This window comes from Somniosus microcephalus, chromosome 4 (genome assembly GCF_052327205.1).
Source record: "Somniosus microcephalus isolate GS21.2 chromosome 4, FLI_Smic_1.0, whole genome shotgun sequence".
NCBI lineage: Eukaryota > Metazoa > Chordata > Chondrichthyes > Squaliformes > Somniosidae > Somniosus > Somniosus microcephalus.
Window position 1 is genome coordinate 27,234,889 of NC_140990.1, and position 23,327 is coordinate 27,258,215.

At 43.4% G+C, this 23,327-nt stretch overlaps 1 pseudogene across 1 annotated transcript; it reads left to right on the forward strand.

Moving 5' to 3' along the window:
* The first annotated feature begins 371 nt into the window (after nt 1-371).
* Nucleotides 372-13,747, forward strand: LOC147118451 (Ig heavy chain C region, secreted form-like; annotated as a pseudogene). The gene is made up of 8 exons (XR_015077819.1): nt 372-466; nt 593-886; nt 1,299-1,301; nt 1,742-1,810; nt 9,639-9,938; nt 10,848-11,159; nt 12,483-12,791; nt 13,309-13,747. The product of XR_015077819.1 is annotated as an Ig heavy chain C region, secreted form-like (transcript).
* Nucleotides 13,748-23,327: the final 9,580 nt, after the last annotated feature.

Genomic DNA, 23,327 nt, shown 5'->3' on the forward strand with positions numbered 1-23,327 from the left:
CACATTACCCACCTCCCGCATTCAGATACATAGAACTAAAGTGATTCATAATATAGGGGATGCTTTATTGGTACAGAGTGAAGGGATGGATAGCGGGAGATGGAGTAACGCATACTGGCAGTCTCTTTAGACCCTGATAATGTAATTTAATATTAGAGATTCACATCCGCTGTGAAGGAGTGAGGAAATAAAGGGATTTCATTGACAGTCCAGATATGAGTCCATTCTGTTGATGATGTGGACGGTGTGACGTGGATCCAGTAGCCGCCTCTATCAGGGAATCAATAGGCGGCGCCTGTAACCTCGCCCCCTTCTACCGGGTATTTAACTGCCGGTCACTGGGACCGCAATACAACAGTCCGGGAGCGGGTTTGCTCAGTGAGTTCTTGTCAAAACCATTTCCCACACATTGCCAGGAGGATGAGGTCGGCGATTTCTCTCAGTCTGTTGCTGGCTTTCTTATCGGGTGAGTAGTTTTTATTGTCCAATCTCTCACTGTTACTGTCTCAGTGTTAGTCTCTCTCTGGAATGTTACAGAGTCAGGAATCATTTCTCCAGGATTAATCCTCGGGGTTTTTGATTGTTTTTACAGGTGTCCAGTCGGATGTCGTGTTGACTCAGCCAGAGGCAGAGACCAGGAGACCCGGAGGCTCCCTGAGACTGACCTGTAAAACCAGCGGGTTCAATCTTGCTGACTATGGCATGCACTGGGTCCGGCAGGTTCCCGGACAGGGGCTGGAGTGGCTGGCTCACTATTACACTTCATCAAGCAATGACTACGCCCCAGGAATTCAGAGCCGTTTTACTGCGTCCAAAGACAATTCAAACAACATCTTCGCTTTGGACATGAAGAACCTGAGGACGGAAGACACCGCCATCTATTACTGTGCAAGAGACCACAGCGAGAGGAACCAGGGCTGGACCCGTACAAGAACAGAACATGGGGAGATTTAACAACTTCCATCATAATCTGACGGTCAGTAATTGTATTAAATGGGATCTTAACACATTGTTCAGAACCACACCACACGCCGCTTCTCACTAAATTAACACACTGAAAATTCAATGGTAAAAATCTAGCACAGTAACCGATGTACTGAGGAGAGGTTGTGGCCATGCTCATGTTTACTGTTCAGTGTCAGAACTAGCAGAGCTGGATTTAATGCTCGTTTCAATGTGATTCATACCTGGAGGGAGTGGGTTGGGACTGTGTTCACTTTCTGTTACATTGTGTAAACTGTTGGATAAATTCTAAACCAGATCAGAAGTGAATGTCTATTTGAAGTGAATGTTGAGAGGCGGTACTGAGCAGGGAGTGAATGCAGTATTTGTGCGGGTTCCTGTCACTGTGGCACTATAGTGGGTATTGGGTGGCACAGCCGTTACTGTCAATACAAAAACCCTCAGCACTAATTGAGTGAGTCTGGGTCAGTGCTCGCTATCACAATACAGCTGTAGATGCAGCGAAGTCCTATGTGTCCAGCACTGTCTACTAACACAGTTTAAGATGAATAAACTGTGATAATTAATAATTTGTCAGTTGGTGATTTCAATAACTGTTCACGGGTTACTCTGTGAAATATAAAACATCAGGGCATTTTATAAAGAGTGAAAAGCATCCATTGACACATGTATCATTTTATGAAGATCCATCGTGACTTTACTTTGTTTCTGGGATGAGAATATTTAACCTAATGGATTTCTGTCTGTTTTACGCAGAGCCGGTTATTGTGTGACCCAGCCCGGGGAGTGTAACACTGTGGCGTCGTGGGCTTGTGGGGACAAGGCACCATGGTGACGGTGACTGTGGGTAAGAAACATTCACTCTTTCAGTAAAGGTTGTATTTGTGCTTTTATGTTATATTTCTGTTTATTTCTGTAATTCATTCATTCACTGAAGCTTGGGTTCGATGGATGTTGTGGCGGGAATTTTTGCACTGCTTTATTTGATCTGCTGCAAAGGGATAATAGATTTAAACAGTAGCTTCAGAAAAAAGTGTTGTTGAGGGATTGAGCCCCTGATTGAAGTGATTTGGTGTTTATCTGCTGATGAGACTGTGTGACTGGGTTACTTTAAATACCCAACGGTTGTTGAACTGTTTGGCGTTTCTACAATGTTTAGTCTCGGTGAAGTCTAATGGTTGCAGGTTTTTTGACCAAATGTAAACATTGTGTTTAAATGTGTTTGAAATAAGATTGTAGGCAGAAAACAGGAAGCTTTAGTGCTCAAAAAATCATCTATTAAACTAATGTTACTGCAATTTATAACTACATAATTAATATTTTTTTAGCCTGAATCAGATTTAAATGAATATAAATTAAATCATTATAATGTAGTAATATCCCGCAATATTACAACAATGTGCCATTTCAATGTTAATTTATTAAACATGATCCGTCTAACCACAATTCTGCTGTCATTATTTATGTTTATTTCAATAAGGAATTCGTTCAGTGATAGAAGCGTTCGCTCTATTATTTATTCAGATTTTTTTGCAATGTTACGTTTGATTCTGCTGAAAGGGTTTAGAGAATTAAGCTGCTTCTCCACAACACGTTCTGTTGCGGGATTCAGCCCCTCAATGATGTGATTTGCTGCTTATCTGCGGAGGGGAGTGTGTGTCTGGGCTACTTTGAATAACTAAAGTTTGTGAAACTGTTTGGCGTTTCTGCAATGTTTAATCTCGGTGACACCGAACTGCTGCAGGTTTTCAGTTCTCTTTAAACTGTTCGAAAGATGATTGAAGGCAATCATCAAGCAGGTGTTATAAATAAAAAATCATTAAAAATAATTCAATGCACTGTTTGTTTAAGTGAGAATTACAGATTCAACTATTAATCTATGGTTTACAGTGCTCACATTTAATAGGTGAAATGTTACTGTTATTAGGAATTATATAATTAACAATTTGCAGGTTGAAGGAGAGTTAAATTAACATAACTCAAACGATTAGAATGCGGTAATACTGCCCAATATCACGAAATATGCTGTTGTATTAATATTAATGTATTAAACTTTATTCTCCTTCCACAATGCTGCTGAGCACTGGTCACAATTAACGTGAGCGGAGAATGTTAGAGGCTGGAGACAATTTCTGATGGTGTCTGAAATTATTTTAATAACAGCAGACTGATTCCACCACAGTCTTCAGTTTACTGAGGATTTGATATTAATTGTTATCTCCCTGTTTTACATAGATGACTGACAGACTGTATATAATTATGCATTAAATGCGAGTTGTAAATTGCAGTTTGTAAATGTAATAAATCTGCCGGGTTATTAAATTATTTCTGTGCAGCGGAAACCATATTATTCCTTCAATATTATCTGTTGTTTGATAGCGAGACAATTGTCACTAAACTAATCTTAGACAGTTTGTAAGATCTCAGGCTGATCATACGCTGGCAGTCAAAGAATTGTTCATATGATTCTATTTAAATTCAAGGAAGGTGCAGACTGCATAAAGCTGGAGACAGACAAATAACCCACTGACATTCAATCAGATTAAACTAATTACAAAATATTATTATTAGTTTTGAATTTAATAACAACTTCCTGTCTCCCATTGCTGTGCTCTATACGGTACAGAATTATAGACAGTGGAAAGATTTCATCTGAGAGTTATGCTTAATTCTCAATAATGTTAAATTGATCAACAAAATCTCTCCTCCATTTGCTCATTAAATTTCAGTGCCGTAGATGGTCTGATTGATTTGTTCTCCGCCAGTTTTACACTGATCATACTGGGACTGATTTTCAATAAATAGCAGAATATATTTAATAATTAATTTACGGGCATTGTGTGAATTACTGGAGTAAAATATAAAATATTTGTCTGTGTTATTAAATAGCGGCGGTTCTGTTACTGACTGCAAACTGGCCGGTTGTCTTTTATTTCATGAAAATAGTTTTTTCTAGTTAAGATTGAGGACAATGTTTAAACTCGAGAGCCCTGCTTTAGTAAACACACGGTGTTACAGCCCATTGATTGTTAGTGAGATGTGACCACGGCCAGACTTTGAACTATTTAAAATAGTCCACTCCTAAATCCATCATGTGAAATCCACTCTGAAAATGATGGAGATAATGTTGTATCAGAGAGTTCAGAAACATGCAGAGTTTACAAGTGTGTAGATAGAGAGCGGGAATGTATTAGCAGTTAGTGACCATTTTAACTTATTCAAATGTGATTTGGTTGAAGTAAAAATAATATATTTGTCTGAATGTCTTTATCCATTATTATTATTTTAATATTTTAATATTGATAAATGCCATTTTAATGAAATTGAAACCCTATTAGTTCACGTTACCAGGTAGAAACAAGATTAAAATTAATATTAACTAATCTTATTATAATGCAGCATAACACCAGCTAACATCAATAATAACATAGAGTTTAACATCAGTGCGAATTTATTAAACATAAATGACATCCCACAGTTGCGTTGTATACTGGACAGGATTACAGTTACTGCAAAATCTCAAGGGTTGGAGAGAATTTTAAATTGTGTCTAAAATTAATTTAGAAACAATACATGTCTTACTCAGCTGTGCTCAGCTTGAGAAGGTGTCGCCGCAGATTTTAATGAATTATGTTTGTGTTTTGCCTCGATCAATTTACAGGTTATATTTAACTATGAAATTATATTAAACCAGTGGGTAATCGGTTTTCAATGTAAATGTCTCCTGGTTTGTTAAATTCTTGCTTTGTCACGGACTCCCTGTTATATGCAGCAAATTACCCTGGAATGTGCATTATTTCAGTAAACTAGATACAGGGAAACTAAATCTTACTCGGTTTGAAAGATTGTAGATAGGGAGGGAGAAATGGTTGGAAGTCAAAGAACGTTTTTCAAATTAATAATATCTGTATCTAACTTGCGCTGGAGTTACCCTGGGAGTGTTTGATGGGTCAGTGTAGAGTGAGCTTTACTCTGTATCTAACCCGTGCTGTACCTGCCCTGGGAGTGTTTGATGGGACACTGTAGAGGGAGCTTTACTCTGTATCTTACCCTTGCTGTACCTGCCCTGGGAGTGTTTGATGAGGCAGTGTAGAGGGAGCTTTACTCTGTATTTAACCCGTGCTGTACCTGCCCTGGGAGTGTTTGATGGGACAGTGTAGAGGGAGCTTTACGCTGTATCTAACCCATGCTGTACCTGCCCTGGGAGTGTTTGATGGGACAGTGTAGAGGGAGCTTTACTCTGTATCTAACCCATGTTGTACCTGCCCTGGGAGTGTTTGATGGGACAGTGTAGAGGGAGCTTTACTCTGTATCTAACCCGTGCTGTACCTACCCTGGGAGTGTCTGATGGGACAGTGTAGAGGGAGCTTTATTCTGTATCTAACCCGTGCTGTACCTACCCCGGGAATGTTTGATGGGACAGTGTAGAGGGAGCTTTACACAGTATCTAACCCATGCTGTACCTGCCCTGGGAGTGTTTGATGGGACAGTGTAGAGGAAGCTTTACTCTGCATCTAACCCGTGCTGTACCTACCCTGGGAGTGTTTGATGGGACAGTGTAGAGGGAGCTTTACTCTGTATCTAACACATGCTGTACCTGTCCTGGGAGTGTTTGATGGGGCAGTTTAGAGGGAGCTTTACTCTGTATCTAACATGTGCTGTACCTGTCCTGGGAGTGTTTGATGGGACAGTGTAGAGGGAGCTTTACTCTGTATCTAACCCGTGCTGTACCTGTCCTGGGAGTGTTTGATGGGGCAGTGTACAAGGAGAATGTACATTGTATTTACGAGTGTAGACTTGGCTTACCTCGGAATCAATTCCTTGCTATACCTGACCCTTCAGCGTATGGCAGGGCAGTGCAGAAAGAACTTTACTCTATATTATCTGTACTTTAACAGACCTGAGAGTACTTTGTCCCGTGTTGTTCAAGGAACCTTAATATTCATCCAACTAATAAAGTGTGAGTTCTCGAGACAGATATATAAAAATACAACTTCCCATTGCTCCGTTGAAAGAACCGCGCATTAAATGAGTTTAACTTTATTGCAATAAATAACTACCCAATTTTAATGAATTAATAAACTTTAAACATTTTGAGTATCAGATAATGATTGAATGAAATTGGCCTGATCTTGAGCTCATTTTCAGAACAATCAGTTTCAGGAAGTGACGGTAACGCTCCAGAAAGCAGCGCCTATTCTGATCTGATGTGAGGGCGGACGTTATTTTGACAATTTAAATGGAGACTCTCGAGCCTCCCGCTCCAAATAACCATCATGGGAACCTTATGTTTGAAACCATTATTTCGTTCAATTGTTTTTAAAAAGGTAACCAGCAGGGACATCACGGGTGCGGTGCAGCTATTGGACTGGATCGCAGCACAAGGCTCACAGTCACTGAGCCGCACCTCTGTGAAACATTTAAAGAGACACAGTCAGCGTGCGATGAATCGTCATTCACAATAAGCTTTAAGTCTCTGTGAAGGGGTCCAATTCAATCATTTGAGTCGAATTCCTCAGTTCCTTTATGTTAAACATCCTCTTGCATTATAAACAACAATAAAATAGATCTGATAGAGGTGTTCAACGTTATGAAGCGTTTCCTTCCATTCAATCGGGAAGAACTAATTCCGCTGAGCCGTGTAGAATCACAGAATCTCAGAGCACAGAAGGGGCCATTCGGCCCGGCTTGCCTGTGCTGGCTCTGAAAGAACTGTCCAATCACGTCCCAGCTTTTCCCGCGTAACCCTGCAAATGAGTCCTCTTCAGATACATGTCCAGTTGCCTTGTGCATTCCAGAACTTAACAACCCGCTGTTTGAAAAAATTACCCTCATTTCCCCTCTAGTTATTTTACCAATTATTTTAAATCTGTGACCTTTGGTTACCGACCTACTCGCCAGAGGAAACCGTGTCTCCCGACTTGCTCTGACAAAACCTCTCACAATTTTGATTACATCTATTACGTCTCTCCTTAACTTGCACTGCACCAAGGAACAATCCCAGTTTCTCCAATCTCTCCACATAACTAAATTCTCTCATCCCTGGTATCATTCTGGTCAACCTCCTCTGTACCCTCTCCAAGGCCTTGTCATCCTTCCAAATTTTGATGGTCAGAATTGTATACACTACTCCACCTGATGCCTAACCTGTGATTTGTAAAGGTTTAGCAGGACTTCCTTGTTTCTGTATTCAAGGCCCCTTTTGCAGTGGCAAGTACCCCACACACTTCCGTAACCACCTGATCAACCTGCCCTGCCACCTTCAAAGATTTGAGATTATGCACCCCAGGTCCCTCTGCTCTTGCACCCCCTCAAAGTGCATCACTTGACACTTATCTGCATTAAATTGTATCAGCCACATGTCTGCCCATTTCCTCAGTCTCTCTATATCCTCTTGAAGTCCACTGCTATCCTGCTCAAGAGTTACTACGTTGCCAAGTTTTGCATCTTCTGTGATCTTGGATACTGTACTCCCTATAAACAAGTCCAGGTAATTTTTATATAAAACAGGAAAAGCAATGGTCCTAATATCGACCCAAGGGGCATCCTACTGCACACTTCTCTCCAGTAAGAAAAACACCCGCCACCACTAATCTCTGCCCCCTCTCCCACAGCCAATTACGTTCTCAAGTTACCTCCATTCCTTTAATCCCATATGCTTCTATTTTACGAATAAGTCTTTATGAGATATCTTATGAAATGCCATTTGAAAGTCTATGTGTACAACGACTTCTGCAACACCATCATCAACCCTCTCTGTTACTTCACACTGTAGACTGAGCTGTCAGTATCTGACCAATAAGCCGCAGGTGTTTGAGTTATCCGCACAAACCAGAAGCGAGAGTTGGCCATATCAGCAGTCAGCACATGAGTTATTGTTTGTCCTTCCTTGCATAGAACCCGCTGATAATCGAACGATTTATAATGTTTAAGCATTGCCAATATTAGATATTTAGAGTAGAAACCTGTCCCGATGATTTAGATTATGTTCGGTACAAACAGCAACAAGAAGTGACTGTAACGACCCAGAAAGCAGCGCCTGTTCTCACTGGTGGGAGGTTGGAAAGTAATTTGGAAAATGAAATGGAGCATTTAAAGAGCATCATTCCACATAATCGGCTTTGGGAATTGTATTTAATTCGGTTTATTTATTTGAGTCATTAAGAGGAGGAAAGTCAGGAGACATCCATTCAGTAGAATGGGATAGAGCACAAGTCACACTGCATCGCTCTTCCTCCAATTCTGAGAAGGAGAGAGACTAGAATCAATCCCGATTCATCTAAAGCTTGAATCTCAGAAACCAGGCTGTGCAAAAGTTCCCTATTCAAATCTGTGTGCTGAATTATTCCGTTCACATTTTAAACGAAACTTCAACCATTTATTGTAAACGTCCTTTATTGCCATGGGAAAAAAAGATTTAGATGAGGTCTGAAAGAGGTGGTTTGCAATTCTGACGGGTTTTATGAATGGATTCGGGAAACATATTTCCCGGGTCGGTGAGTTGGTGAGTAAATGGCACTGACTGAAAATCAGCAGCAACAGAATGAAGGGAAAGCTTATTCTACTTTTCTACACAGGGGATTGTTGGACATGAGATGTCCTGTCAGAAAGAGGGCTGCATGCAGACTCCATAATAGCTCGATAAAATTGAACATTTGTCAAGATGATTGGGAATTGGAAGGTGCACGGGATTGGTGGAGAGATCTTTCAGAGGCGTGATTTGCCCAATGGCCTCCTTCTGGCTGTAAAGCTGTATTATTTTATAATTCTGGTCATGCTCTATAAACATGCTGGGATTTGTTTTAAAGGTAATACAAATAGTAACTCTAGCTGTAGGAGTTGTGTGATTAGGAGAACTAATCCCACCGCTATTCAAACAAGTGAATCCCCTGAAAATAAGAACTTGCGTTTATATAGCGCCTTTAACGTAGTAAAACGTCCCAAGACGATTCACAGGGTGTCAGCAGATACAATCTGACACCGAGCCACATAAAGAGATCAATTTCATTCTTTAGTATGGTTGGTAGTTACTCTGACAGTTGACCAAAAGCTTGGTCAAAGAGGTAGGTTTTAAGGCAGCATCTTACAATGGAGAGATGACGATACTTTGATATCATGGAATGGCCTGATTCTGTGCTGATAATAAGAGGCTGACAGCAAAAGGATGTAGGGAGGAGCTCAGTGGACAGAATGTGAAAGAATCTAATGTGAAAGTGGTTGAGGAATGAGGGGTGTGTTCCATAACAGGGGATCCAGGGCTGGAGGAAGTCCACGATACAATATTCCAGCATTCACTCTGAACAAAGGGGCCTCATGGACAGAATGTGAAAGAATCTAACGTGAAAGTGGTTGAGGAATGAGGGGTGTGTTCCATAACAGGGGATCAAGGGCTGGAGGAAGTCACAATACAATATTCCGGCATTCACTCGGTATAAAGGGGCCTCATGGACAGAATGCCCCTTTCAGACTCCTGACTTTTCTTATGTACAAAACTGGAGTTACATGAAGGCGTTTCACGTCGGGTCTCAAAACTCACAGAAACTCAAATGCTGATCTCGGTTTCGATCGGCAAGTAATGGAATTAGTTCATCCTGTAGTCACATTTCGAGTTGTTTGGTTATGTTATAAGCACGGATTACAGAGTCTAACTTGTTCAATGGGTCATTCTTTCCCAGCGACACAGTCTCCTCCCACCCTCTACGCCCTGCTCTCCTCCTGTGAACAACCCAACACCGGCGGCCCCGTCACGTACGGCTGTCTGGCGATGGACTACTTCCCGGAAATCACCAGCCTTTCCTGGAGGAAAGATAAAGAGCCGATCACCACTGGATTGAAGACCTACCCGTCAGTGTTCAACAAGAAGGGAACCTACACCCGGAGCAGCCAGTTAACCATCACTGAGTCAGAGGTGGGCAGCAGCACAATCTACTGCCAGGTTCGACAAAGTGGGTCGGACTTGAGCGTCAAAATGCCAGGTTAGTTTTGTGGGGTACAGGGAGAAACTGTGAGAAGCAGGGAAGTTATGTTCAACTTCTATACAACTTTGGTTAGACCAGACATAGAGCACTGTGTACAGGCCTGTTTTCCGTATCACACTTAGTGTATTGAGTACAGGTCTGGTGTCCATATCACACTTAGTGTACTGTGTACAGGTCTGGTCTCCATAATCACACTTAGTGTACTGTGTACAGGTCTGGTCTCCATATCACACTTAGTGTACTGTGTACAGGTCTGGTCTCCATATCACACTTAGTGTACTGTGTACAGGTCTGGTCTCCATATCACACTTACTGTACTGTCCATAGGTCTGGTTTCCATGTTACAAGAATGATACAGAGGCACTGGAGAAGTGCAAAAAAAGATTTACAAGGACGATACCAGAACTGAAAAATTGTAACTGTCAAGAATGATTGACCGGGCTTGGGATCTTTTCTCAAGGGATGACCGAATAGAGGTATTTAGAATTATGAAGGGGTTTGAAAGGTTAGATGTAGAGACAATATTTCTGCTTGAGGAGGAGCCCGATACTAGGGGCCATAAATATAACATAATCACTAATAAATCCAATAGGGAATTCAGGAGAAACTTCTTTACCCATAGAGTGGGCAGAATGTGGAACTCGCTACCACATGGAATAGTTGAGGCGAATAGCAGAGATGCGTTTCAGGGGAGTCCAGATAAGTACAGGAGGGAGAAAGGAATAGAAGGTTATGTTGATGGGGAGATGAAGTAGGGAGAGAGGGGGCTCATATAGAGCATAAACACCAACCTGTTGGGCCGATTGGCCTGTGTCTGTGTTGTAGATTCTATGTAAAAAACCACTTTACAGTTCTTAATTGTTTCGATTGCAACAAATAATCCCAATAAAATGTATGTTCCTGCAGGTCTTGTGGTACATCATCCAACTGTGATCCTCACCCTGAGTTCCAGTGAAGAAATCATCATCAGCAGGTCTGCAACCGCCGTGTGTTCAATCATCGATTTCCGTCCAAAGTCAGTGACCGTGAATTGGCTGAAGAATGGACAACTCATGGATTCGGGTTTCGTCACCCCTCCCGTCTTTGAAGTGAACGGGAACTTCTCGGCGACCAGTCGGCTGACATTCCCCGCCGGGGAGTGGTTCACCGGCTCGGTCTATACCTGCCGGGTCTCCCATCAAGGGGTCACCCAAAGCAGAAACATCTCCAGATCTCAGGGTAAGAGGCACAACCCTGGGAAATCCCAGATCATTCTGAGCGCTGCTCTCAGTCAGGACTTTTATTGGAATTAGTAAAAAGCGCAGAACTGTTTCTAATTTCCAATCATACAGTTTGTGTTTCCTTCCGATGTCAGTGCCGACTCAGTGTTCCTCACGGTTCAGGATTCCAGCACTTCGACAAAGGTTTCCCTCAGCTGTGATGTCAGACAGTGAGTGAGGTGTCCTTAGTCTCAGGTTTACCCCGAGAAAGCTCTATTTCTAATTTACAATCATGCTGTTTGTGTTTTCTTCCAATATCAAATAAAAGAAAGAAATGCCTTTACATAGCGCCTTTCCCAAAGCGCTTTTCCGCCAAGGAATACTTCCTGAAATGTGGTCACTGTTGTAATGTAGAAATCGCGGCGGCCAATTTGCAGACAGTAAGGTCCCACAAACAACAACGTGATAATGATCAAATAATCTTATTATTTGGTGATGTTTGTTGAGGGATGAATATTGGCCAGGACACCTGGGAGAACTCTGCTGCTCTTCTTCGAAATAGTGCCATGGGATCGTTTTCGTCCAACTGAGAGGGCAGACGGGGCCTCGGTTTAACGTCTCCTTCGAAAGACGGCACCTCCGACAGTGCAGCGCTCCCTCAGTACTGGACTGGGTGTGTCATCTCACATTTTGTGTTTAAGTATCTGGAGTGGGACTTGAACCCACGATCTTCTGAATCAGGATTCCTCATGGTTCAGGATTCCATAACCTCACCAAAGAAGATTTCCCTCTGCTCTGATGTCAGAGAGTACATGAGGTGTCCTCGGTCTCAGGTTTATCCTGATTGGCTGATCATATTCGGAGCGGCATTAGGTATCTGGAACCCTTTACTGGTAACTGTCCAGGGACCCACTACTAGAAAGGGAATCTACCCTATTTAGAGAACTAGGTTCAATTATGGGCACCGCATATCAGGATGGATATACTGGCTTTAGAGGGGATGCAACGCAAATTCACCCGAATCGTACCGGGGCTGAAATGGTTAAATTATGAGGGCAGGTTGCATAGAATAGGCTTGTATTCCTTTGATTATAGAAGATTAAGAGGTGATCTAATTGAGGTGTTTAAGTTGATAAATGGAATTAATAGGGGAGATAGAGAGAAACTATTTCCTCTGGTGCGGGAGTCCAGAACAAGGAGCGTAACCTTAAAGTTAGAACTGAGCCGTTCAGGGGTGATGTCAGGAAGCACTTGATTTATTTTCCCTGAGAGATTGAATGCTGAGTACTGGTGTCCTGATTCTGAAGATGAAACTTTGCTTGACTTTCATTTCTGTTCACAGATGAGATCCAATGCAGCGATCCAGAAATCACTCTTCCACAACCGTCACTGGAACAGGTCTTACTGGAGGCGACGGTGACCTTAACATGCATCGTGTCTAATGCTCCTTATGGAGTCAACGTGTCCTGGACCCGGAAAAAGGAGATTTTGAAATCAGAGATTGCCGTCCAACCCGGAGAGGCTCCCAACAGCGTGATCAGCAAATTAGACATCTCGACACAAGCCTGGCTGAGAGGGGATGAGTTCACCTGCGTGGTGAGCCATCAGGATCTGCCGACTCCTATAAGAGATTCCATCCACAAGGAAAAAGGTGAGCGGTGGGATTGTAGCAATAAGTGAGACTCTGTGACTATTTCCGGTGCTTGTGTACGGGCCAGTTCGTTCTATTCAGTGTTTTAATGGACCGCTCTGATAATTCAATGGGTAATTCCACTAACTAAACCCTCTGGGACCAGAGAGGATGCATTTAAAGGGAAGCTGGTAAGTACATGAGGGGAAAAGGAATAGAAGGATATGTTATTAGTGTTAGCTGAAGTAAGGCGTGAGGAGGCTTGTGTGGAGCATAAACAGCGGCATTGAGCAGTTGGGCCGAATGGTCTGTTTCTCTGAGGTAAATTCTACATAATTTTCCAGTCCAACTCATCAAGCTCCCAGAGAGAAGTATTGCATCCCCCTCTGCTCCGGGCTGGAAAACCGGACAGGACACAGAGGGGAAAAGGGAATCCTTTAAAATTCAGTGCAGAGCACATTTCTCTCACATCTAACCGCCGGTTTCACTGACTCTGGAATTCTCTAGTTTATTGACCTTTATTATGATTGTTCTGCAGCTAAAGATCTGCGGGAACCGGCCGTGTCTGTCCTCCTGCCCCCGGCAGAAGAAGTCTCCGCTCAGAGGTTCATCACCCTCACCTGTTTAGTGAGAGGTTTCTCCCCCCGAGAGATCTTCGTCAAGTGGACCGTCAATGACAAGCCTGTGAATTCCGGCAACTACAAGAACACCGAGGTGATGGTGGAGAACGGCAGCAGTTCCTTCTTCATGTACAGCCTGTTATCCACTGCAGCGGAGGAGTGGGCCAGCGGCGCTTCCTACTCCTGTGTGGTGGGACATGAAGCGATCCCCCTGAAGATCATCAACAGAACGGTTAATAAATCCAGCGGTAAACCCAGTTTTGTCAACATTTCCCTTGATCTGATGGACACCGTCAATTCTTGTCAATGAGAATCTCTCGATTGCATTTCAGTTCTTGAATAACCAATAAAGGCCTTTTCTTCCAATCGTCAGTTACACACACAGCCGCTCAATTAATTTTGTTTCCTATTTTTGCCAAGGGGACGACTGTTTATCTGAAGCAGGATATTTGCCCGTCTCGGGCCCAAGGCTTGCACAGCCAGCGCTCCCAGCTCAGATACACCACGGGTTAGAGACAGAGTGAAGCTCTTTCATGACAGAATTTCTCAAAGTCACTTCAGCAAATTTCGTCCCGCTGCGGGGAATCAAAAAGTTCCCATTTCAGACAAACAAACGCCCCACAATCAGATCTCGGTGTCCCTGTTTCTCGTGCTGTCCATCCCTTCAGAATTTGAGCCAGTTATATTTTGCAGCATCGCACCCTCTGGGATCTGAAATAAGGCCACACACGAAACTCTCACTCCCTCACCAGAGCGAGGGAAAGAGCAGTTGTTCACCCACTGTACCCCCACTCCTCCACCACCGAGGGGGGAAAGGGCAATTGTTAACACGCGGTACCCCCACTCCTCCACCAGAGAGCGGGGAAAGGGCAATTGTTAACCCGCTGTACCCCCACTCCTCCACCAGAGAGCGGGGAAAGGGCAATTGTTAACCCGCTGTACCTCCTACACCCCCACCAGTGAGAGGGGAAAGGGCCATAGCAACATAGAAACATAGAAAATAGGAGCAGGAGTAGGTCATTCGGCCCCTCGAGCCTACTCTGCCATTCAATGCGATCCGTACCCGGTCCCTGCTTTTTCCCCATACCCCTTGATCCCTTTAGCCTTAAGAAATATATCCAACTCCTTCTTGAATATATTTAATGTATTGGCCTCTGCTGCCTTCTGTGGTAGAGAATTCCACAGGTTCACCACTCTCTGGGTGAAGAAATTCCTCCTCATTTCTGTCCTAAATGGCTTACACCTTAGCCTTAGACTGTGACCCCTGGTTCTGGACTTCCCGACCATCGAGAACATCCTTTCTGCATCTAGTCTGTCCAGTCCTGTCAGAATTGTATCAGTTTCAATGGGATCCCCTCTCATTCTTCTAAACTCCAGCGAGTACAAGCCCAATCGACCCAATCTCTCCTCATACGTCATTCCTGCCATCCCAGGTATCAGCCTGGTGAATCTTCGCTGAACTCCTTCCATGGCAAGAACATCCTTCCGCAGATAAGGCGACCAAAACTGCACACAATACTCAAGATGTGGTCTCACCAAGGCCCTGTACAACCGCAGCAAGACATCCTTGTTCCTGCACTCAAACCCTCTCGCTACGAAGGCCAACATACCATTTGCCTTCTTAACCGCCTGCTGCACCTGTATGCTTACCTTCAGTGACTGGTGCACAAGGACACCCAGGTCTCGTTGCACTTCCCCTTCTCCCAATCTATTGCCCTTCAGATAATAATCTGCCTTCCTGTTTTTGCCACCAAAGTGGATAACCTCGCATTTATCCACGTTATATTGCATCTGCCATGCTTTTGCCCAATCACCCAACCTGTCCAAATCATCCTGGAGTTTTTCGGCATCCTCCTCACAGCACACACGCCCACCCAGCTTTGTGTCGTCTGCACATTTGGAGATATTACATCTACTTCCCTTGTCTAGGTCATTAATATATATTGTGAAAAGCTGGGGCCCAAGGAGCGATCCCTGTGGTACCCCACTAGTCACTGCCTGCCAATCGGATAAAGACCTGTTTATTCCAAGTCAGGTTAACAGCTACTGTTTAATGGTGGACAGACATTGCTAACCCACTGTACCCCCACTCCCCCACCAGAGTGAGGGGAAAGGGCAATTGTTAACCCACTGTACTACCACTTCCCCACCAGAGAGAGGGGAAAGGGTAATTGTTACCCCACTGTACCCCACTCCTCCACCAGAGGGAGGGGAAGGACAATTGTTAACCCACTGTACCCCCACTACCCCACCAGAGAGAGCAGGAAGGGCAATTGGTAACCCACTGTACCCCACTCCTCCACCAGAGAGAGGGGAAAGGGTAATTGTTATCCCACTGTACCTCCCACTCCCCCACCAGAGAGAGCAGGAAGGGTATTTGTTAACACAATGTACCTCCTACTCCACCACCAGAGAGAGGGGAAAGGGAAATTGTTAACCCACTGTGCCCCCACTTCTCCACCAGAGAGAGGGGAAAGGGCAATTGCTAACCCACTGTACCCCCACTCCCCCACCAGTGAGAGGGGAAATGGTAATTGTTAACCAACTGTACCCCCACTCCCCCATCAGAGAGAGGGGAAAGGGCAAATGTTAACTAACTGTACCTCCCACTCCCCCACCAGAGAGTGTGGAAAGGGCAATTGTTAACCCACTGTAACTCCCACTCCCCCACCAGAGAGAGGGGAAAGGGCAACTGTTAACCCACTGTACCCCCACTCCTCCACCAGAGAGAGGAGAAAGGGCAATTGTTAACTAACTGTACCACCCACTCACCCACCAGAGAGAGGGGAAAGGGCAATTGCTAACCCACTGTACCCCCACTCCCCCACCAGTGAGAGGGGAAATGGTAATTGTTAACCAACTGTACCCCCACTCCCCCATCAGAGAGAGGGGAAAGGGCAAATGTTAACTAACTGTACCTCCCACTCCCCCACCAGAGAGTGTGGAAAGGGCAATTGTTAACCCACTGTAACTCCCACTCCCCCACCAGAGAGAGGGGAAAGGGCAACTGTTAACCCACTGTACCCCCACTCCTCCACCAGAGAGAGGAGAAAGGGCAATTGTTAACTAACTGTACCACCCACTCACCCACCAGAGAGAGGGGAAAGGGCAACTGTTAACCCACTGTAACCCCCACTCCCCCACCAGAGAGAGCAGGAGGGGTAATTGTTAACCCACTGTTCCTCCCAGTCCCGCACCAGAGAGAGGGGAAAGGGCAATTGTTAACCCACTGTACCTTCCACTCCTCCACCAGAGAGAGAGGAAAGGGCAATTGTTCACCCACTGTAACTCCCATTCCCCCACCAGAGAGAGGGGAAAGGGCAATTGTTGACCCACTGTACCTTCCACTCCTCCACCAGAGAGAGAGGAAAGGGTAATTGTTAACCCACTGTACTCCCACTCCCCCACCAGAGAGAGGAGAGCTGAACAAGTCTCTATTATATGAACTCAATTGCAATCAGTAGAAAGTCAGCTGTAACTCACAGTCTAAAAACATTAAAATTGCCGGATGAAAATCATATTGTAAAATACATATTTATTCAACAACTTAGCTTTAACTAGTGTTTGGGGTAAATCTGTCCCTGTTATTCATAAACTAACAGATTGAATTTTAATTGTCCAAATCTGAACTGATGATTGAATGCTCTGCGGATTTCTTACACTTGTGTCCCTGATGGTTTGAGGCTCATTGTTTGATGTCACATTGCATCTCACACAGAACACAATTACACAGAGCGGGGAAGAATGCGTTTAAAAGTGAGTGTGTGTGTGTTTATGTGTAAGTGCGTTTGCGATTTTGTGTAAGTATGTATGTTTTGTGTAAGTGCACACTTAAACATAAACACACACAGACTTACACATAAACACACGCATTAACACATTGATATAGAATATTACACATACCCAGAATATAATACGCACTGTGATTGTCAGACCCAGTTATTGGTACTCTCTGAAAGTTTGAACAGTAGCTGAACTACACAGTATTTGAACAGTAGTGGTAACACCTGCCCCTATACCTCCCCCCTTCCCACTATTCAGGGCCCCAAACACCCCTTCCAGGTGAAACAGCGATTTACTTGTACTTCTTGCAATCTAGTATACGGTATTCTCTGCTCACGATGCGGTCTCCTCTGCATTGGGGAGACCAAATGCAGATTGGGTGACCGCTTTGTGGAACACCTCCGTTCAGTCCGTAAGGGTGACCCCGAGCTTCTGGTCGCCTGTCATTTTAATTCACCACTGCATTCCCACTCGGACCTCACCTCCTTCGTCTCTTGTATTGTTCCACGGAAGCTCAATGTAAACTCGAGGAACAGCACCTCATCTTCTGATTAGGCACTCTGCAGCCTTCCGGGCTCAATATTGAGTTCAACAATTTCAGATCATAACCTCGACCCCTATTACACATTTTTTCTTGTAATGTTTCCACTCCTTTCCCCCCCCCCCCACTTTCCTTTTGTTTCTCTCTCACACCTGGCAGCTATCTCTTGCCCTGCCAGTATACTTTACACCTAATCTCAGCCTATTACCATCTCGTCTAGCTCTTTTGTTTCTTTCACTTCTTTTGTCCGATCGCAGCCCTGCCTTCGATCTAATTTCTTTTCTTTCCAGTTTTGAAGAAGGGTTCGACCCGAAACGTCAACTCAAATTTCTGTCCACGGATGTTGCCTGACCTGCTGAGTTTTTCCAGCATTTTCTGTTGTTATTAGCGGAAATACACACACGCACACCCTTAAACAAAACACACACAAACACACGCATTAAAACACACAGAAACTTAAACCTGAACATGCACAAACACTTACACATAACCATAAACATATACATAAACACACACATGGACGCACTTCCTCAAAAACACACACACACTTAAACATAAACACACTTACAAATAAATTTACACACAAACACTCACACACAATTACAAATAAACACGCACACTTATACAATGACTTATACATAAACATACACAAACTTACAAAAATACACGCGCACTTACATATAATCACACACATACATAAATACGCGTTTATAGAATTACGCAAATACACAAACTTATGCATCAACACACAGATAATTACACTTGAACACACACAGGCATACTTACAGAGCAACACACACATTAACACACAAACACAGACTAAAACAAAACAAGAGATTGTCATACACACATATGCAAACACGAATGCGCACAAAAAACGTCAGGCTATAAACGAGTGTAGATTTAAAATGCACTTTTTGAACGAACACAGTTTCCAACGATTGTTCTGAATGAATAATTCTTGATAGCATAACATCTCACATTTCACTATTCTGGTCCTACACACACACGGAATCACTGTTCTTGTTGGAAACTGATACAGGTTAATTATATTCAGAGCATTGCCATAACAAATAAATAAACAAGATTATAACTCACATCTGCTCTCTTACCCAGCCCCCTTGACCGTCTCCAAGTAAGTAGCTATCTAAACCTATTGTTAAAATAATCGATATCAATCAGTAAACCTCCCTCGATATTTCATCATATTACACCTGAATGTTAGATCGTACGAAATTGATGCAACATCAATTAGCGTGTGTCATTGAAGAAATTTTCCAACACGGACTATAGGAGGATCCTAAAGGAAGAGCGACCGTGGACTTAGGAACAGAGATAGATTGCTGAGAGGGATTAACTTAACACAAGATATACATTGAAAATTAAATTAGAGAACAAACTAATACCTTAAGGAAAAGAAGAGAATATATAATAATAATATGATATCTTGGATTAATAAACGATCTGAATATGTTTCTCCTTCTACATCCCCGTAGATTCCTCAGAACACATCTTGATTGAAGACTATGAGGAAAAGAGCGGCAGCATCTGGACAACCGCTTCCACATTCATCATCCTGTTCTTCCTGAGCATTTCCTACAGCGCTGCCGTCACTCTAGTGAAGGTAAGAAGATTCAATCCGTTCACACTTCGATCTGACTGAAGCGGTTTGACAAATCTCTAAAAGTTTCATTGATAAAAACCCTGAGATAAATGCCCCAAACAACTAAATCTCTGCTTCATTCTTTTATCCCTCTTTTACAGGTCAAGTGATCGGTTGAATTTCGGATGCCCTGGATATTCCTCATCTGTTTATTTACATCTGTGTCCTGAAAATGAAATAAGTCCTCTTGGTGGTTCTGAGAGTCAAATGCCTTCAGTTAATAGATCGGAATCGGAAGCTGAGAAAATCATAAACTGGATTTCTATCTTTCTGTTTGAAATATGTGAGATAATCGTGGCTATAATATAAATGTATCTTACAGTTCTTTGAATATTTCACGTGTGAATAAGTCACTTTTCTCATCCCTAATGCACAATTGTTCCCTTCCCTTCAAGTTGAGCCCCTTGTTTCCTCTCTCTGATGTCTGCTCCAGTTGTACAGATAGATGGCAGCTCAGACCACCTGTGTTCTGGTCTCAATGTGAAACTCTGTTGTTATATTCACTTTGTGTTAACTTTTTAAAAACTTCTCTGTAAATTGTTCTCTGTGAATTTGTTAATAAATCTGTAATGACTATTTTGGACTTTGCTGAATTACTTTCTCCAAGGCTCCTCCACACCGCTCCATTTTCCCTATCACACTTTGTTTTATTTCCCTGACAGGTATTTTTCACCCGTCCTCTCTGGGTTGTGTTTGGACCCAAGTTCCTTCGGTTAATGAGCCACTCCGCCACCTAGTGCCCCATCAGAGGAAAAGCAACCTTACCCCTGCCTTTGCATGTCAAGACCAGCGGCGGAATGATTGCACAGAGTCCGGGTGCACCTCGCAGTCCCCTCTAATATTATGGTCTGTCACAGTCACATGCCAGGTTCCATTAAAGAGCAGGGCTCTGCTCCATCACAGCTTAATACGTTACAATACACGGCAGAGTAAACTTCCCTCTACACTGCCCCATCAAACACTCCTAGTGCAGGTACAGCACGGGTAAGATACAGAGTAAAGCTCACTCTACACTGTCCCATCAACACTCCCAGGGCAGGTACAGCACGGGTTAGATACAGAGTAAAGCTCCCTCTACACTGTCCCATTAAACACTCCTAGGACAGGTACAGCACGGGTTAGATATAGAGTAAAGCTCCCTCTACAGTGTCCCATCAATCACTCCCAGAGCAGGGACAGCACAGGTAAGATACAGAGTAAAGCTCCCTCTACACTGTCCCATCAAAGACTCCCAGGGCAGGTACAGCACGGATTAGATACAGAGTAAGGCTCCCTCTACAGTGTCCCAACAAACACTCCCAGGGCAGGTACAGCACGGAGTTAGATACAGAGGTAAAGCTCCCTCTACACTGTCCCATCAAACACTCCTAGGGCAGGTACAGCAAGGGTTAAATACAGAGTAAAGCTCCCTCGACACTGTCCCACCAAACACTCCCAGGGCAAGTACATCACGGGTTAGATACAGAGTAAAACTCCCTCTACACTGTCCCATCAAACACTCCCAGGGCAGGTACAGCAAGGGTTAGCAACAGAGTAAAGCTCCCTCTACACTGTCCCATCAAACATTCCCAGGGCAGGTACAGCACAGGTTAGATACAGAGTAAAGCTCCCTCTACACTGTTCCATCAAACACTCCCAGGGCAGGTACAGCACGGGTTAGATATAGAGTAATGCTCCCTCTACACTGTCCCATCAAACGCTCCCAGGGCAGGTGCAGCATGGGTTAGAAACAGAGTAAAGCTCCCTCGACACTGTCCCATCAATCACTGACAGAGCAGGTACAGCACGGGTTAGTTACAGAGTAAAGCTCCCTCTACACTGTCCCATCAAACACTCCCAGGGCAGGTACATGCTTCTTATATATCGGACAGGGACTCACTGGAGAGCATAACACCTGGAAATGATTCGAATAGTCTGGGGCCTATCCGGCACACAGGCACACTTTCCAGCTTTTCTCTTATACATAAACATACACATTCAGGCACTCTTCACTTTACTGTTATACACACTCAGGCTCTCTTCACTTTTTCTGTTATACACACTCAGGCTCTCTTCACTTTACTGTTATACACAGTCAGGCACTCTTCACTTTACTCTTATAAACACTGAGGCTTTCTTCACTTTACTGTTATACACACTCAGGCTCTCTTCACTTTAGTGTTAAACACACTCAGGCTCTCTTCACTTTACTGTTACACACTCAGGCACTCTTCACTTTACTGTTATACACATTCAGGCACTTTTCACGTTGCCGTTATACACACTCCGGCACATTTAACATTACTGTTATACAGACTGAGGCTCTCTTCACTTTACTGTTATACAACCTCAGGCTCTCATCACTTGACTGTAATACACACTCAGACACACTTCACTTTACTGTTATAAACACTCAGGCTCTCTTCACTTTAATGTTATACACACTCAGGCTCTCTTCACTTTACTGTTATACCCACTCAGGCACTCGTCACTATACTGTTATACACAGTAAGGCACTCGTCACTTTACTTATATACACAGTCAGGCACTCTACACTATACTGTTATATACACGCAGGCACTCTTCACTTTACTGGTATACATGCTCAGGCGCTCTTCACTTTACTGTTACACACTCAGGCACTCTTCACTTTACTGTTATACACACTTACATGCAGTTCACTTTACTGTTATACACACTTAGGCTCTCTTCACTTTACTGTTATACACACTCAGGTTCTCTTCACTTTACTGTTACACACTCAGGCACTCTTCACTTTACTGGAATACACACTCAGGCACTCTTCACCTTACTGGTATACACACTCAGGCGCTCTTCACTTTACTGTTATACACACTTAGGCGCTCTTCACTTTACTGTTTTACACACTCAGGCTCTTTCACTAGAGTGTTATACACACTCAGGCACTCTTCACTTTACTGTTATACACACTGAGGCTCTCTTCACTTTAATGTTATACACACTCAGGCACTCTTTACTTTACTGTTATAAACACTCAGACACTCTTCACTTTACTGTTATACACACTCAGGCTCTCTTCACTTTAGTGTTATACACACTCAGGCTCTCTTCACTTTACTGTTACACACTCAGGCACTCTTCACTTTACTGTTATACACACTCAGGCTTTTTTCACGTTACCGTTATACACACTCCAGCACATTTAACATTACTGTTATACAGAATGAGGCTCTCTTCACTTTACTGTTATACAACCTCAGGCTCTCATCACTTGACTGTAATATAGAATCAGACACAATTCACTTTACTGTTAGACACACTCAGGCACTCTTCACTTTACTGTTATACACACTCAGGATCTCTTCACTTTAGTGTTATACACACTCAGGCTCTCTTCACTTTACTGTTACAAACACTGAGGCTCTCTTCACTTTACTGTTATACACACTCAGACACTTTTCACTTTACTGTGATACACACTCAGGCTCTCTTCACTTTACTTTTATACACACTTAGGCACTCTTCACTTTACTGTTAAACACACTTAGGCTCTCTTCACTTCACTGTTATACACACTCAGGCACACTTCACTTTACTGTTATACACACTCAGGCTCTCTTCACTTTAGTGTTATACAAACTCAGACATTCTTCACTTTACCGTTACACAGACTTAGGCTCTCTTCACTTTACTGTTATACACACTCAGGCTCTCGTCATGTTATTGTTATCCACAGTCATGCACTCTTCACTTTACTGTTATACACACTCATGCTCTCTTCACTTTACTGTTATACACTTTCAGGTACACTTCACTTTACTGTTATACACACTCAGGCACTCTTCACTTTATTGTTATACACACTCAGGCCCTCTCCACTTTACTGTTATACACACTTATGTTCTCTTAACTTTTCTGTTATACACACTCAGACACTTTTCACTTCACTGTTATACACACTCAGGTACTCTTCACTTTACTGTTGTACA